At 43.9% G+C, this 16,950-nt stretch overlaps 1 pseudogene; it reads right to left on the reverse strand.

The window, feature by feature from the left end:
• Nucleotides 1-16,950, reverse strand: part of LOC142436755 (ninein-like protein) — a 105,484-nt pseudogene that overhangs the window by 18,597 nt on the left and 69,937 nt on the right.

Genomic DNA, 16,950 nt, shown 5'->3' on the forward strand with positions numbered 1-16,950 from the left:
GGCAAAGCCAAGGATAAGTTATGCTAAGAATGAGGTAGGTTTTGTGAATTCCCGCACAGCAGTTGGCAGGGCTGCACTCAGCATGCCAGCCCCCAGCGACTTTGGGCCAGGCACTGACAGTCATTTCTGCTTGTATTTCCCTCAAACTGTCTTCTTAGTGCCCCCGCTCACCAACCAGAGAAATCCAAGGCAGCTGCCTGGAGAAGGGTCAGCACTAAGCACGGCTCTCTGTGCACAAAAGGAAGCCCCAGGCTCCCCCTCGGGCACCCCTCACACCTACCTTCGTCTCCAGCTGGCTCTTGACGTCTTGGTAACGTTCTTTCACCTGCTCCATCATGAGTTCCGTTTCGAGGCTCACTGGAGTAGGAGCTGTAACGCATGTGAAAAAGCCTGCGAAGAAGAGGAAATCTCAGCTTAGCTCAGTGAGGATATTACAGGTTTCTTACAGCTTTCCTATTCCCAAGGGACAACAAAGCACAGATTCTACATGTGCTTTTTCAAGGGAAAGGCAGTGATGGTGGAGTCCTGCCGCACTGGCGTACAACAGCACGCATCACTGGTGATCTGCTATGTTGTATCCATGTAGAATAAAGGATCTCAGACTTATTTGGTCAGCTGTCCAATTTTCAGAAAAATAGTTACCCAGCAACCCTCTGGCAATTAACTTTTATACAATAGCCCATCCCTAATCCAGGATAGGGTGTAGGTTATTTGCTTTGGCAGCTCCCACGGATTATTCCAGTGCCCCCCAGGGGGCAGCATTGCCCACGTTAGGAAACACTCATTTAGAACCATTTCACACTTTCACCAGAACAGATTGCTCAGGAGGCTCCTGCAGCCCATCACACCCTTCAAGTTCCTACAAAGTGGCAGTGATATCGTGTGAAGGGACTTCAAAGAACCTCCAGAACACGGAAGAAAAAGATAATGGAATTGTCCATGAATGTAAGGCCCCCTTGTACTTCACTTCAAGTTTATTCCCTGGTGATGCCAGGATCATAGAGGAGGTGGGGAGATGGAAGAAGTGGGGTGACCTGGTGACACATGCCTCTGGGCAGTGTGATGCCTGGGAATGAGCCTCACTGTGTGTGAAGGTGGCCAGACACACCTCATGGCCTGTTTATTAGCTAAAGACTTCAAATTGGCCTCCTCCTCCTCCACATTATTATATCACACAAATAATGCTGGGTTTCAGGATATGTAGGAGCTCTGGTGGCATGGTGTTTATGCATTGGACTGTGATCTGAAATGTCAGCAGTTTGAAACCACCATCAAGAGTTACAGTCTCAGAAACCCACAGGGGCAGGTCTCCCATGTCCTATAGGGTCATTATGAGTTGGCATCAACTTGATGGCAGTAAGTCTGTGTGTTGCTCGATAAACTGGTCAGATGATTGCTGAAGCCAAAATGGGTGCATAAGCAAATGTGGTTGAAAAAAGCTGATGGTGCCTGGTTATTAATAGCATATGGGGTCTTAGATGCTTTGCAGTTAAATAAGTGCCCAACTAGCAGGTAAGAAACAGCCCACAAGGAAGCACACCAGCCTGTGTGATCATGAGGTGTTGAGGAGAAATGGTATCAGAAGTTCAAAAGATAAGCAACCAAATTGATGTGAAGGGGCATGGATGTAGTAGAGACCCAGAAATCACAGCCCCTCTGGTAATTGGACAGTCACGCTCAGAAGGGACACAGGAAGGGATGATAAATCCAGGGTGTGGTATAGCACTGATGAACTACATAATTATCCTCTAGTTCCTTAATATTCCCTCCCCTTATGATTATGGTTTTTATTTGTTTTGCCTCTTTAATCATATCAGATTTGATGTAGGTTCATCGTATATTTAATATCATTTGATACATGAAATCTAAGATAGATAACCCTTCAGAAACAATAAATGGAGTAACCGTTCCCTGAGGGTACGGGAAGGGGGGAGGAGATAACAGGGAGCTGAGAGCACTGATGACTGAATAACCCCACTCAATGGGATCGAACAACAGAATTGTATGTGAGTGGATATATTGGATGTGCAAGATATGGAAAAAAATAAAGTAAGGTTTCCTGGGGCGGGGTATGGTGGGCAAAGGAGGGAATAAATGGGGAGCAGATATCAAGGAGTTCAAGAAAAAGAAAATGTTTTGAAACCGATTGTGGTAGCAACTGTACAACACTGTTTGATGTGATTTAACTATGGAATGTTATACTTGTAAGATCTCCCAACAAAATGATTTTAAAATACAATAATAATAATAAATAAAGCAGTCAGGCAAATTCCATACGTGTGGAATGAGGAATGGTGCTTGAGAGCACTGCAAGGACTCGCTTTCCGACCTGAATCACCACTCCGCACACCAGGCACACAAGGCACATCTTTGAACTACGTGTGTTGCTAGGACTTGGAAGAGAGCTGGTCTGAGACTCAGAATTGCATTTATGCCATGACTCAGTCTTCATTTTGCAGTGTCAAGGATGGGACGTGGCAAAGTCATCCTCTACTCTCATTGTCACCCTGAAAATGGTGACAAACTTTGACATAAGGGACAAGACAAAAACCTGAATGAGAACCTCTGGAAAGAATTACTTTGCCTTGGAAACTGAGAACTGTCAACTTGCGCAGTCACCTGGGCTGACAGGAGGTCCGTGAGGCTGGACAGTCCACATCACTAGGCTTACTGCAACCCAGCTTCTTACTATTCTCTCAGCAGCAGACAAACATCGGAAGGGTCAACTGAGCCTTGGTGCTGCTTCTAAAATGGTTTCCATCAGAGGGATGGAAGGACAGTACATAAAAAGGCCACATTGTGAAACTGCTAGGTTTCATTAGCGATGGCATGAAGCCTAGGTCTGTGATCTGGTGCCCCAGTCCCCAGTCTCGAGCAGACCCAAGACTTCAGGGCCTTGTCTCCCAGGTTTTGGGTCAGTGGTTCGTGCTGAGGGCCATAAATTCTGTGTAGTTGAGGGGACACAGTGTCCATTTCCCTGGGGATGGCTGACCTGTCTGTTGTGTGGAAGAATACGTAGGATGCCTTAAATGGATGTCACAGCACCCTTGGCATCTCTGGATGTGGTGCAGCTGGCTGTGTCAGGCTCCATCCCACATTTCCCAAATGAGTCTAATGGCCTTTGGCTGTTGACTCACAGGATTTCAAGACACCAATCTGCCATTTGCAGGTGAGCAGGTTATGTTGGGGTCCAAAGACGCTGTACCCACATTCAGAGAAAACTTAAGGTTCCCAGGTTGGCTCTTTTAGCTATAATTCATTTACATTTTATTAAATAAATAGCTTTAGAGCACTACAAAACTGGGAGGGAGGAGGATGCAAAATGCTCAACTGCCAAAGATACACAGGTCAGTGTCCACAGATCTCCCTGGGGTGAGGGAGTGGCCTGTCAGTGTCCACAGATCTCCCTGGGGTGAGGGAGTGGCCAAAACTTAGCACACAAAACCACTGTGTATCAGAGCTTTGGCAGCAGGGCTGAGAGACTTGCCACGGTGTCTGCTGATGCACAGTTGGGGGCACTGATCCAAGAACCAACCCCTGGCTACACAGGACTATGACAAAATTCTAGGGCAGCTGTGTTACCTCCTTGTTCTTGTCTTTTGAAGGAGCTGAGATTAATCAAACACAGTCTACACTGTAGGTGGAATTTGTCATAAACCTCAGCACTAAGAGGATCCTGAAGCCAGAGATATCTACTTTTAAGCAGATATGCATGCCTATGCACACAGGCACCCATTGGCTTCCATTGCTTGACCTGTGTCCTGCGCAGGCGCCGCTGGCACAGGTCTATTCTGACGAATTCTGACACTCAAGGGGACAAATCTCAAGCTCTCTCTGAACATCAGGGAGTCATTAATATGTTTTAGATATAATTTATCTCTTTTATTAAAAGAGTTTTCACATCAACCAGCTTACAGCTCAGAGGACAATCTGTATAGAGACTGGTCTGTGACCTGGGCAAAGGAAATATAGCTCCTTTATTTACTGTCACATACCCTCACTCTCTCTGTCTCTAGCCTATGCTGAAACCTCACCACCAAGTCCCTTCATCTTAATCACAACTCTGGAGGTGGCTTTGGAACATCTACGAGTGATGGACATGCCTCTGATGAGGTCATTGTGAGATCACATAACTGCTGCCATTTCATTACAGTTGATAAAGCCCCCATCCCCTTCCATAAATTCCCAGCTACAAGGAACTCAGCCGGGTGGTGCCAGTGTGTCTGGGGCAGGTGTTTGTGCCTCAATATACCCTATGATGCTTGGAAGTGGCCCATGACACAAACTACGGGTAGGTCTGAGAGATAGCCCAGTTTGCTGGAACAAGGACTCCACCCTTTCCCCAAGAAGATCCTCTACCTTCGGAGCAATCTGCTGGGGGCAGGCATCCATCTGGCCGGAAACTAGATGGGCTACTCTGTGTCTTGTGCATCCATGTCTGTAGGCCTTCCAGCGCAGCCTGCAACTCATCATTGCGGTCCTGCAGGTCCTATAAGCAGAGTAGAGATGGCCCTGCAATCCCCATGCTACACAGCAAGGCCCAAGGAGCAATTCAGCACCGCAGGGTCTGCAGGATGCCCAGTGGAAAGGAAATTCAATTCCTGACAGCAAACATGTAACATTCAAACTATAAGTTTCCAACTATGCAGTGAGTTAAACATGACAGGGATAATTCAGCTTTCTTAAATCCTACATCGCCTTCTATCACTAGAATCATAGCAGGGTCTAAATTTTTTTTTAAAGTGAAGTGAATGTGGAGGAGAAATGCAGATCACCAACACCTGACTCAACAGGAATGTGTGCAAGTCCACCACAGTGATGGGGTGTGGGCAAGAAAAGCAACTCACTGGTGTCCTTTCTCCAGAGGGTTCTGCAGCTTTGACTGTCAAGGCGTTGCCATCATCTTAAAACAAAATGCCACCCAGCAGAGCAGAAGGGCCACATGGATGGCTGAGGCCCAATGAGGCACATAGAGTGGGGGCTGCAGGACAGACAGGCAATGCTGGGAGGCTGCCCTGAATCTGCACCTGGCTGCAGTGGTCTGTCTGCACAGGAGTTGAGGAAATGCACTGTAAAAAGCACACTTGGTTGCCAGGGTTTAGAGGCGAATCTCCCAAGACACAGCTCTCACTTGTAGATTTAAGGGTAAGAAGGCAAGAAGCGCCTGTCTGTGGGACTATCGTGGTGTGAAGTCTCTTGGCATGGCTCTTCTGTCTAGGTCTTTGTGATTCCCATTGATGATTAGGTGGGACTTTGCAAATAGGGCATGTCTAACACAAAACAGAATGGACTGGTTCATTTTCGTTACCACTTCCCTGGCCATAGGGATGTGTTATTTTAGAACAGGAACAGAGAGGAATCCCATGAACTTAAGGGATAAAGAACTACCAGTGGAGAACAAATGAGATCTCTGTCTAAAGACAAGAGGAACCAGAGGCTGTGAAACAGAAATTACTGGACAGACTGAAAGAACAAGGCAAAGTCAGAGGCTGAGGCAAGGAGACACGAGACAGAATTGAAGAGCAACACAGAGACTAAGGACTAGAGAAAGACTTGATTGAGGCGAGATGATACTGTGGACCAATGACTGTATCCTTAGTGTTTTCTGATCTTGGCTTGTAGTAACCCATTAAGTTCTCTAAAAAGCTCCCTTAATTGTGAGTATTGCCTGTGAGCTCTGTGCGACCAGAGCAATGGATTATAGAACACAGCACAAAAGTAGAATGCTGTGGAAGAAACAGTTACTATCAGAAAAGGGTAAAGAATGATGGAGGGTGGAGGCATGCCTGATCTCTATTTTGTGGCAATCGGCCTTGATTGATGGAGCTACGTAGGATTCTTCTCCTTGATGTAGCCAGAGGTCAGCTATGCACTCCATGCGGTTTACTCAGGGACCCTAGATCCCTTCGTGAAGGAATGTGAGGTGTGTGGTCACTTTCCCTTTTGTGCACCTGGGGATGGGGGACTTGGGACTCTTCAGACCTAATGAATACGGCAGCAGTGCTCCCAGGGACTATAGGAGTATGATTCTACCTGGTTTCTCCTTTAGGAAACGTACTCTGGAGGGACACTAGACATTGAACTGTGAAGAAGCCCAAACTGGCCCATCAGGCAGCCACATGGTAAGCGAGCTTTCAGACATTTCTGGTCTAGCCAGTAAGGTGTGTAGCTGAGGCCCTGGCATCATAGGGCAGAGAAGAAACATGTTTGTTATGCTATGTCTGAGTTCCTTCCCACAAAATATAAAATCTATGAGCATATTTAATTGCTATTTTAGGCCATTAAGTGTTGGCGATAATTTCTTATGGAGCCATAGTAACTGGAATAACATGTATGAGTGAGCCACAAATAACTCATGGAAATAGGATTAAAAGGTAAAGGAATTTTCCATGAATTTTTGAAGCCATTTTTCTGTATTTTTACAAAGGTAAATTACAGTCTCTTGAGGGGAAAAGTATATTAATTTTAAGTGGGAGAGAAAAAAAAGTTCTCACAAAAATCTGTTAAGAAATGGATGGTAGAGACTTCCAGGAAGATGGCGACTGAGTAACACATAGCAGAGGAACTCCACAGAAATCTGTGCAGGAGAGTCACTAAGAGGGAAATTCCACACCGCCAGGTCGCAGAAGGAGCATCAGAAAGATAAGTAGGCAGAGATCCAATAGGTTTTAAGGAGCAGGGTCTTTTGGCTTACCACAATGGAGGCCAGCTAGGGTTTGACCTTAGCCTAAGGTGGCCAGACGTACCGCTTTTTAAACATTTTTTCTCGTGTCTATGGTGTTTTTAAAAAGTCCCAATTTTTGGAAAGAATGGACAACAAGTGAGGGTATGTACGGTTTTCGGCTGCCATGTGGCAATTTCACCAGGATATGAGTTTTATCAATGGTGTCCCGCTATACCAATGTTAAAATCTGGTCACCTTACCTTGGCCCGGCCACTGTCTTGGCTGGAGCCAGGATCATTTGTAGCCAACACAGGGGCTTTATCTCAACACAGCCACAGTTTGACACCATCTCAGGGCAGGGATTAAACCCCTCCAGCCCCATGGTCAAGGATCAGGTTCATTTATATTGATGCTTCAGTTTCCCTCTCTTCTCTCTATTCCCCCCTATCCCCCTGTCTCAGTGGGCTGTTTTTTTCCTTCTCTTTTTCTCTTCCCCTTTCTCTCACACAGCACTGCCAACATCCTGACCACTACCCTTAGCCTAGGGCATTAATGCCTGCACTCAACCCTGCTGGGCGAGCTCCTCCCTCTGCAGCATAACCGGAAGCTGGGAAAGCCCACCCACACTCCAACAGGGGATATCCTGCCCAACTTCTTCCCTGGAAAAGCCCACCTGCCGGTCCTCTGTAGTGCTTAAGACATGGCTGGAGAAATTCGGCACCCCTTCTTTGGGGGAAATCCTGCCTGTGTGCCTTGGGGAGCTCCTATCCATCCTCTGTGGTCCCACGTTACTGAGGGAGCTTCCTCCCGCCTGCTGTAGTGCCTCACAGACTAAGAAAGCTTATCAAACACTCACCAGCTTTCCACGGAGCAGTGGGAACCTCTGCCTAACCTATGCAGTGATCTACCTGATCAGGGAAATTCCGCCCACCATTCACGGTGCTCTATACCAAAGCAGGCAACCAACCAGATTTCTGTGACACTCCTGTTGCAGCGGGCACCTTTGCATGCCACCTGTGGCAACCCAAGCCGTCATGGGCCACACCATCATGGATTCTTGTGAGATCACCCAGTAAAGCACCATCCTCGTGGATCCACAACAACCCAACCAGCATCTCCGGAGAGGCCCATCCAACTTGTTGACTAGGGAAAGAGTGAAGCCACAGGAGGATAAAGTGGTTGGCTAATTCCATAGTGAAATTAGCTGTAGCAGTTCGAAGAAGCTTTCCTACGAGTCTCCCAGAGAGAGCCAGTGCTCTTTGACTCCCTGAAAAATGGCACCTGGCTCCTCTAAAACAAACAGCAATCAGGCCCAATGACCTCAACAAAAAAACATGAGAAACAAACTTCAATGGCAGAGATGTCCTGAACCGAACGACATGCATAGAAGAAGCAGATATTTATCTGCCACATAAAGAATTTTTCAGAATAATTCTTGCAGTAATACAGGATATGAGAAAAACAATACAGAAAAAAGATGAAATGAAAGAGGAGATTAAGTCCATACACCAAAGGGAAATACAAGAGATCAGGGAAGAGATAACAAAAACTAGTAGCAGACACGCAGACCTCGAGAATCGACTGGAGGAGGCAGATAATTGCACCAGTGACCTAGAGGACAGCCAAGGAGACTTTAAATGCGAACAAAAATCTAATAAGATCATTAGTGAAGCTGAAGACAACCTAAAAGCTAGGTCTGATGCTATGAAGTGGAACAACATTAGAATTATTGGATTACCAGAGGAAGACACCACAAAGAAGTCAACTGCAACAGAGAGGAAATTCTTGGAGGAAAACTTCCCGAGCTTAATGAATGAAAACCTGGCAACCATTCAGGAAGCTGAAAGAACACCAGTCAGATTGAAACCCAAGAAGAAATCAAGGCACATCATACTTACTATCCAACTTTGAGGAAAAGGAGAAAATCATGAGAAGAGCTAGGGAAAAACAAGCAATCACATAGTTTCCCAAATAAGAATATGCTCAGACCTATCATGTTTCCCCAAAAGTCAGACATCCCCCCAAAATAAGACCTACTTACAGTTTTGCCTCGGGCTGAAATATAAGGCATCTCCCAAAAATAAGACCTCCCCAAAAATCAGCACCCCCGAAGCTACCGTAACTCTGGACTCTGGATCATAGTGGTGGGCACCACCACGCAGCTCACTATTGGCTGCAGCGCAGTCAGAGCAGACAGGTAGTACGAGGTCTCTTTTAATAAAACAATAAACAATAAACGTGTACCACATTCTTCTCCATGGAAAAATAAGATATCCCCTGAAAATAAGACCTAGTGCATCTTTGGGAGCAAAAATTAATATAAGACACTGTCTTATTTTCGGGGAAACAGGGTATCAGAGAACACTATGAAGAAGAGGAGAGAGTTGTTGAGCAACATTGCAAAAATTGAAGGAAAATAATGCAAACCCAAGAATACTCTACACAGCCAAATTACTGATCAAGATAGATGAAGAAGTAATTGTCTTGTTAGAGAAGGAAAAACTCAAAGAATACATTAGAAGAAACCCAGCCTGGATCCTTGTCGATCCAGTATAGGCAGAAGAACAGCACTCACCAAGCATAAGTAAGAGACTGCCACAGAGAACAACCTCACCCAGAGGGAAACAAAGAGAAAACAGCCCCCAAGATAGCATTGGATTAAGGGTGAAAAGAAGTCAAGAATGAAACACACACACACACACACACACACACACACTACATTAAAAAGAAAGGGAGGTGGGGAAACACCCAACACAAAAGGTGTAAGATGACATCACAGAGTCCACGGATGGAAATAATACCCCTGAATTTCTATGAACTAAACTCAGGCATTAAAAGACTGAGGCTAGCAGACTAGTTTAGACTAGTTTAGAAATACAACTAATCAATCTGCTGCCAACAGGAGACACATGTCAAGACTACAAACAAAACTAGGCTGAGAATCAAATGCTGGAGAAAAACATACCAAAGAAACAGCAATTAAAAAAAAACCAAGGGTTGCAATCGTAATCTTGGATAAAACTGACCTCAAAGTGCAAACCATAAAAAGAGATGAGGAACGCTATATAATGCTCAAGGGAACAGTAGGCAAAGAACCACTAAGCATTGTGAACATATTCCCCAAATGACAGACCTGCTGAATACGTCAAACAAATGCTTCAAAATATGAAAAAGGAAGTCACAGCCTCAACAATTATAGTAGGTGACTTCAATACACCACTCTCTGAGAAAGAAATATCACAGGGAAAGAAACTCAACAAGGAGGCCAGAGATCTAAACACTACAATTAGTCAATTTGACCTGATATATATTTACAGAGCTTTTCATGAAAATACAAAATATTTCACATTCTTTTCAAGCCCACATAGCACATATTCGAAGATAGACCACATGCTGGGGCATAAGTCAAATCTGCATAAATTTAAGCACATTGATATCATATAGACTTCTCTCACTGACCACTGTGCCATAAGGCTGGAAATCAGCAAAAGGAAGATGAATAAAACAAGGCAAACAATTGGAGGATGAATAACTCTCTACTGAAAAAGGAGTGTGTACTGGCTCAGATCATAGATGAAATTAGGAAATTTCTAGAAACCAATGAGAATGAGAATAAGACGTACCGAAACTTATGGGACACAGCAAAGGCAGTTATCAGAGGAAGTTTCATAGCAATACATGCACACCTGAGAAAGGAAGAAAGCCATATGATTGATATGCTGGCACAAAATTTACAGCAACTAGGGCTGAGTCAACAGCACAATCGTGCTAATAGCAAAAGAAAAGAAATAATAAAAATCAGGGCTGAGATTTAGGAGAGGGAAAATAAGAAAACTATGGAAAAAATTAATGCTGCTAAAAGTTGGTTCTTTGAAAAGATAAACAGAATCAACATATCGTGGGTAAACCTAACCAAAGAAAGACGGGAACAAATTTCAATAGCAAGAATGAGGGATGAAAGAGGGGACATTACAACAGACTCTAATGAATTCAAAATGATAATTAAAGAGTATTACGAAGGACTGTATTCCAATGAATTCAACAACTTGGAAGACATGGTCAAATTTTGAAAAACAATCCCTCCCTCGAATTTCCCAGAGGAACATCAAGAATGTCAATAGACCCATAGCAATAGAAGAAATAGACAAGGATATCAAGGGATTACCAACCCCAAATTCCCTGGACCAGATGGCTTCACAGGACAATTCTACCAAGCATTTAGGGAAGAAATGACACCAATCCTACACAAAATTTTCCAGAACCTAGAAAAGACGGCAACCTCTTGAAGCAAGTATAAATATGATACCCAAACAGGGCAGGAATCCTACAAGAATTGAGAACTACAGACCAATATTCTTAATGAACACAGATGCAAAAATTGTTAACAAAATACTTGCCAATAGAATACAAATGTATATAAAATGTATATACTTGAATATAAGCCGACCTGAGTATAAGCCTAGGTACCTAGTTTTTACCTGGGAAACTAGAAAAACTGATGACTTGAGTATAAACCTAGGGTGGGAAATGCAGGATGTGAATTAACACAGAGACCAGAGGGGAGAGACGGAGCGCAGCCACGGACACATCCTGACCAGTTCAGCTGCCAGCGTAAGTGAATCACTATGGGTGCTTCTGCAAATTGGAGCCTTCCACGTCATAGGATGGCTCTGATTGGTTAGATGTGAGTAACAAACATTCAAAGCCCTGCAGTATCAGTGGGGCTTTGAATGAACAGCGGAGGAACGACAATCACCTGTGAGATATTACACCTCGTATAAGTTAAACCCCAGTTTTTCAGCACATTTTTTGTGCTGAAAAATTCAGCTTATACACGAGTATATATGGTAATTCACCATGACCAAGCAAGATTCATACCAGGGATAGTTCAACATACGAAAGACCATTAGTATCATGTGCCACATTGACATGAAAAACTCTAAGAACCACATGATAATATTGATAGATGTGGAAAAAGCATTCGACAACATCCAACACCAATTCCTTTTTAAGACACGTCAGGAGATAGGAATGGAAGGACAATTCCTCAAGACAATACAAGCTATATATGAAGAACCAACAGCCAACATGGTAGTCAATGCAGAAAAGAGGAACACAATTCCACAGAAAAAGGGTCCAGACAAGGATGCCCCTTGTCCCCACTCTTATTTAACATCGTACTGGAGGTTTTAGCTCACAGCATAAGGCAAAGGAGAGACATCAAAGGTATTCGTCTGGGGAAGGAAGAGGTAAAACTATCGTTATATGTAGATGACATGATTTTATAAATGGAAAATCCCAAAAGATCCAAAAGGGGCAGAGTGGCAGGATACAAGATCAACAAACAGAAGTCCACTGGACTGCTATACATATCAGCTAAAATAACAGAAGAGGAGGTCAAAAAGGTGGTACCCATCACAATAGCCAAGCACAAATTAAAATATCTAGGGAAATAGCAGACTAAAAGAACAAAAGATTTATATGAGGAAAACTATGGAACACTATTACAAGAAACCAAGAGTGATTCAACAAATGGGAGAATATCCCATTTTTGTCGATCAGAAGACTCAATATAGTAAAGATGTCAGTTCTCTCCTAGGCACTATATAACTTTAATGCAATCCTGAGAGAATTACCCTCATCTTTCTTGAAAGAAATGGAAAAACTGATTACCAAATTCATATGGAGAGGGAAGAAGCCCAGAATTAGCAGAGACTCCCTAAGAAGGACACAGTGGGAGGGCTTGCTTTACCTGACTTTAGCACATATTATAATGCCATCATGGTCAAAACTGGGAGGTATTGGTATAATGACAGATACTTAGACTACTGGAAAAGAACTGAAAACCCAGAAATAAAATCATCAGCATACAGACAACTCACTTTTGATAAAGCCCCCAAAATATCAAAAGCAGGTACCCTCTTTAACAAGCGGTGTTGGAAAAAATGGATATCTACCTGCAGAAAAATGAAGCATGACCCTTATCTGACTCCATGCACAAGAATAAACTCAAGGTAAATCACAGACCTTGAGGTAAAACTCCAAACTATTAGGTCCATCAATAAGGGAACTGGGACCAATCTGAGAATTTTGGCACTGGGAATACATGGGATAGCAGAAACAGGGAAGGACACAAATGCACATGAGTCACAAATTGACATGTGGGATACACTGAAGATAAAACATCTGTGTACATCAAAATAATTCACCAAGAGAGTAATAAGAGAGCCCACGGACTGGGAAAACATCTTTAGCCTGACACATCAGACAAAGGCCTTATTACTAAAATCTACAATAATCTGCTAGTTTCCAAAGAGAAAAAAACTAATTGCCCACCGAGGAGGTGGGCAAAGGACCTGAACAGCAGTTCCACAAGGGTACAAATCCGAATGCAAGGAGTTGGAAACAACCCAAATTTCCACCAACAAATGATTGGATTAAAAAACAGTGGTATATACATACAATGGAGTACTACACATCTCTAAAAAGCAGTGATGACAAATACTAAGAGGACGCCTGGCCCTCCCACCAGAAGAACTTATTTCAAAAGACGGCATTGAATCTGCAGCTCCAGGAGAGGGACATATCTGATGGGAGCACATGGGTGATGATGAAGGGGGAGGAGGAGAAAGTGGAGCACATCCTGGCCCACCAGGTCTTGAGGACGATTATCCCGATTAGAGCAGCCAGTCCACAGAGAGCACCACATGGCCAGCCCCACTATGAGACATGACGCCCCTCACTGACCCATAGCTCTACCGGGGACAACACTGGAGACACAGTGTGGGAACTACGCCTGATCTGATCCCGCCACACCGAGGCAAAACACTAAGGGGGTGCAACAGAATAGCAAGAGAATGGAATGGCGAGGTCCTCAGGGAATGATGAAGGTGGACTTTGGGGCTAGGGTGTGGTACCCCAATTGATTGAACTGGAAAACACTCCTAAAGGCCAACACACAATCCTTGAACTAACTACAAACTTTTCTTTCTTGTGCTTTTTTTTGTCATTGATTTATTGTTCTTGGTTGGTTGTATATTGTTCCTTGGTATTTTTATGTCTTGTTTTTGTGCATGTTATTATCTCCGCTGGTCTTTCTAAATAAGATAGGCTGGATGAACAATCTGGAGGATAAAACAACAGGACCGACAGTTCAGGAGGGACATAGGAGAGGTGGGGGAAAAGGTAGTGGTGTTAACAAACCCAGGGACAAGGGAACAAGTGATCTAAATCAGTGGTGAGGAGGGGCTGGGAGGCCTGGTAGGGCATGATCAAGGGTAATGTAACAAAGAGGATTTGCTGAAACCCTGGTCGGGACTGAGCATGATAGTGGGACAGAAGGAAAGTCAAGGGAAATAGAGGAAAGAGCTAGGAGACAAAGGGCATTTATAGAGGTTTAGATAAAGACATGTATATATGCAAATATATTTATATATGAGGATGGGTAAATAGATCTATGTGCATATATTTATACGTTTAGTATTAAGGTAGCAGAAGGACATTGGGCCTCCACTCAAGTACTCCCTTAATGCAAGAATACTTTCTTCTATTAAATTGACATTCTGTGATGCTGACCTTTTCAACGCAACTGCTGAAGACAAAGCGGGTGCATAAGCAAATGTGGTGAATAAAGCTGATGGTGCCCGGCTATCAAAAGATATAATGTCTGGGGTCTTAAAGGATTGAAGATAAACAAGTGGTCATCTAGCTCTGAAGCAACAAAGCCCACATGGAAGACGCACACCAGCTTGTGTGATCACAAGGTGCCAAAGGGATCAGTTATCAGGCATCAAAGAACAAAAAATCATAACATTTTGTGCTTGCCTCCATGATATGATCGCTGAAGACAAATGGGTGCATAAGCAAATGTGGCAAAGAAAGCTGATGGTGCCCGGATATCAAAAGGTATAGCGTCTGGTGTCTTAAAGGCAAACAAGCAGCCACTTAGCTCAGAAGCAACAAAGCCCACATGGAAGAACCACACCATCCTGTGCGATCACAAGGTGTTGAAGGGATCAGGTATCAGGCATCATCAGAACAAAAAATCTTACCATAGTGAATGAGGTGGGGGGGCGGGGTGCAGACTGGAGATCCAAAACCCATTTGTCAGTCACCGGAATCCCCTTGCAGAGGGGTGTAGGGGAGGAGGCGAGCCAGTCAAGGTGTGATGTAGCAACAATGAAAAATACAACTTTCCTCTAGTTCCTAAATGCTTCATCCTCCTGCACTATCATGATCTGATTTCTACCTTGCAAGTCTGGCTAGACCAGAGGATGTACACTGGTGCAGATAGGAACCAGAAACATAGGGAATCCAGGGTGGATGATCTCTTCAGGTCCAGTGGTGAGAGTGGCACTACTAGAAGCGTAGAGGGAGAGTAGGTTGGAAGGGAGGAATCGATTTCAATGATCTGCATTTGACCTTGTTACTAGGGGGTGGACAACAGAAAAGTGGGTGAAGGGAGATGTCGGACAAGGCAAGATATGACAAAATAATAATTTATAAATTATCCAGGGTTCATGAGGGAGGGGGAAGCGGGGATGGAGGGGACAAAATGAGGACCTGATGCCAAGGGCTTAAGTGGAGAGGAAATGTTTTGAGAATGATGAGGGCAATGAATGTACAAATGTGCTCTACACAACTGATGTATGTATGAATTGTGATAAGAGTTGTGTGAACTCCTAATAAAACAATTAGGCCTCCACTTACTCAATGCAAGAACACTTTGTTCTATTAAATTGGCATTCCAGGATGCATACATTCCCGACATGATTGCTGAAGAAAAATGTGTGCATAAGCAAATGTGGTGAAGAAGGCTGATGGTACGTGGCTATCAAAGCGTCTGGGATCTTAAAGCGTTGAAGATAAACAAGCGGCCATCTAGCTGAGAAGCATCAAAGCCAACATGGAAGAAGCACACAGCCTGTCTGACCACAAGGTGCAGAAGGGACTGGTTATCAGACATGAAAGAACTAAAAATCATATCAATGGGTGCCCACCTCCCTGATACGATCAATGAAGACAAACGTGTGTGTAAGCAAATGTAGTGAAGAAAAGTGATGGTGCCCAGCTATCAAAAGATATAGCGTCTGTGTTCTTAAAGGTTCTAAGATAAACAAGTGGCCATCTAGCTCAAAAGCAATAAAGCCCACATGGAAGAAACACACCAGCCTGTGTGACCACGAGCTGTCGAAGGGATCATGTTTCAAGCATCAAGGAACAAAAGATCATATCATTGAAAATGTGGGTGAGTGCAGAGTGGAGACTCAAAGCCCATTGGTAGCCAATCGGACACCCCTTAGTGAAGGGTTGTGGGGAAGAGATGAACCAGTCAGAGTGCAGGGTAGCAGCTATGAAACATATAACTTTCCTCTAGTTCTTAAATACTTCCTCTCCTCCACTATCATGATCCCAATTCTACCTTACAAATCTGGCTAGACCAGAGGATGTACATTGGTACAGATAGCAACTGGAAACACAGGGAATCCAGGACAGATGACTCATTCAGGACCAGTGGTGAGAGTGGCGATGCCTGGAGGGTGGAGAGAATGTGGGGTGGATAGGGGGAACTGATTACAAGAATCTACATATAGTGTCCTCCCTGGGGGAGGGACAGTTGAGAAGAAGGCGGTGGGAGACATCGGACAGTGTAGTATATGACAAAATAATCATAATTTATTAATGATGAAGGGTTCATGAGGTAGGGGACAGTGGGGAGGGAGGGGGAAAATAAGCAGCAGATATTAAGGGCTCAAATAGAAGGCAAATGTTTTGAGGATGATGATGGCAACAAATGTACATATGTTCTTGACACAATGGATCAAGAACATATTGTGATAAGAATTCTATGAGCCCCCAATAAAATGATTAAAAAAATAAGAAAAAAAGTAGTGATGAATGCATGAAGCACATTGGAAAGAATTGGAGGAAATTATACTAAGCGAAGTAAGCCAAGCAGAAAATGAGAAGTACTATATGAGTCTGATGAGGAAAGCTTAAAAAAAAAAAAGTGCAAAACGGGCTTAGGGAAAAAACTATTGTATATAAACATTCCTGGGTTCAGGTTCAGGGAGTATGGCAGGGACCAGACCAAATCCAGGAATACATATGGTAGACAACTAAAAAGGAAGGGGAAAGAGAGAAAAAACAAAAACAAATGAGTAGTTGGGGAACAGGGCACTAACTCCCACAAGGGGAGTGTATTATTCATATCTTCTCAGGGAAAGAGGGACCAGACTACAAAGCGGTGCTCTAAGTTGTGAATGCAACATACTGGCATGAAGCAG

The sequence above is a fragment of the Tenrec ecaudatus genome, unplaced genomic scaffold, assembly GCF_050624435.1.
Source record: "Tenrec ecaudatus isolate mTenEca1 unplaced genomic scaffold, mTenEca1.hap1 Scaffold_602, whole genome shotgun sequence".
NCBI classification, from domain to species: Eukaryota; Metazoa; Chordata; class Mammalia; order Afrosoricida; family Tenrecidae; genus Tenrec; species Tenrec ecaudatus.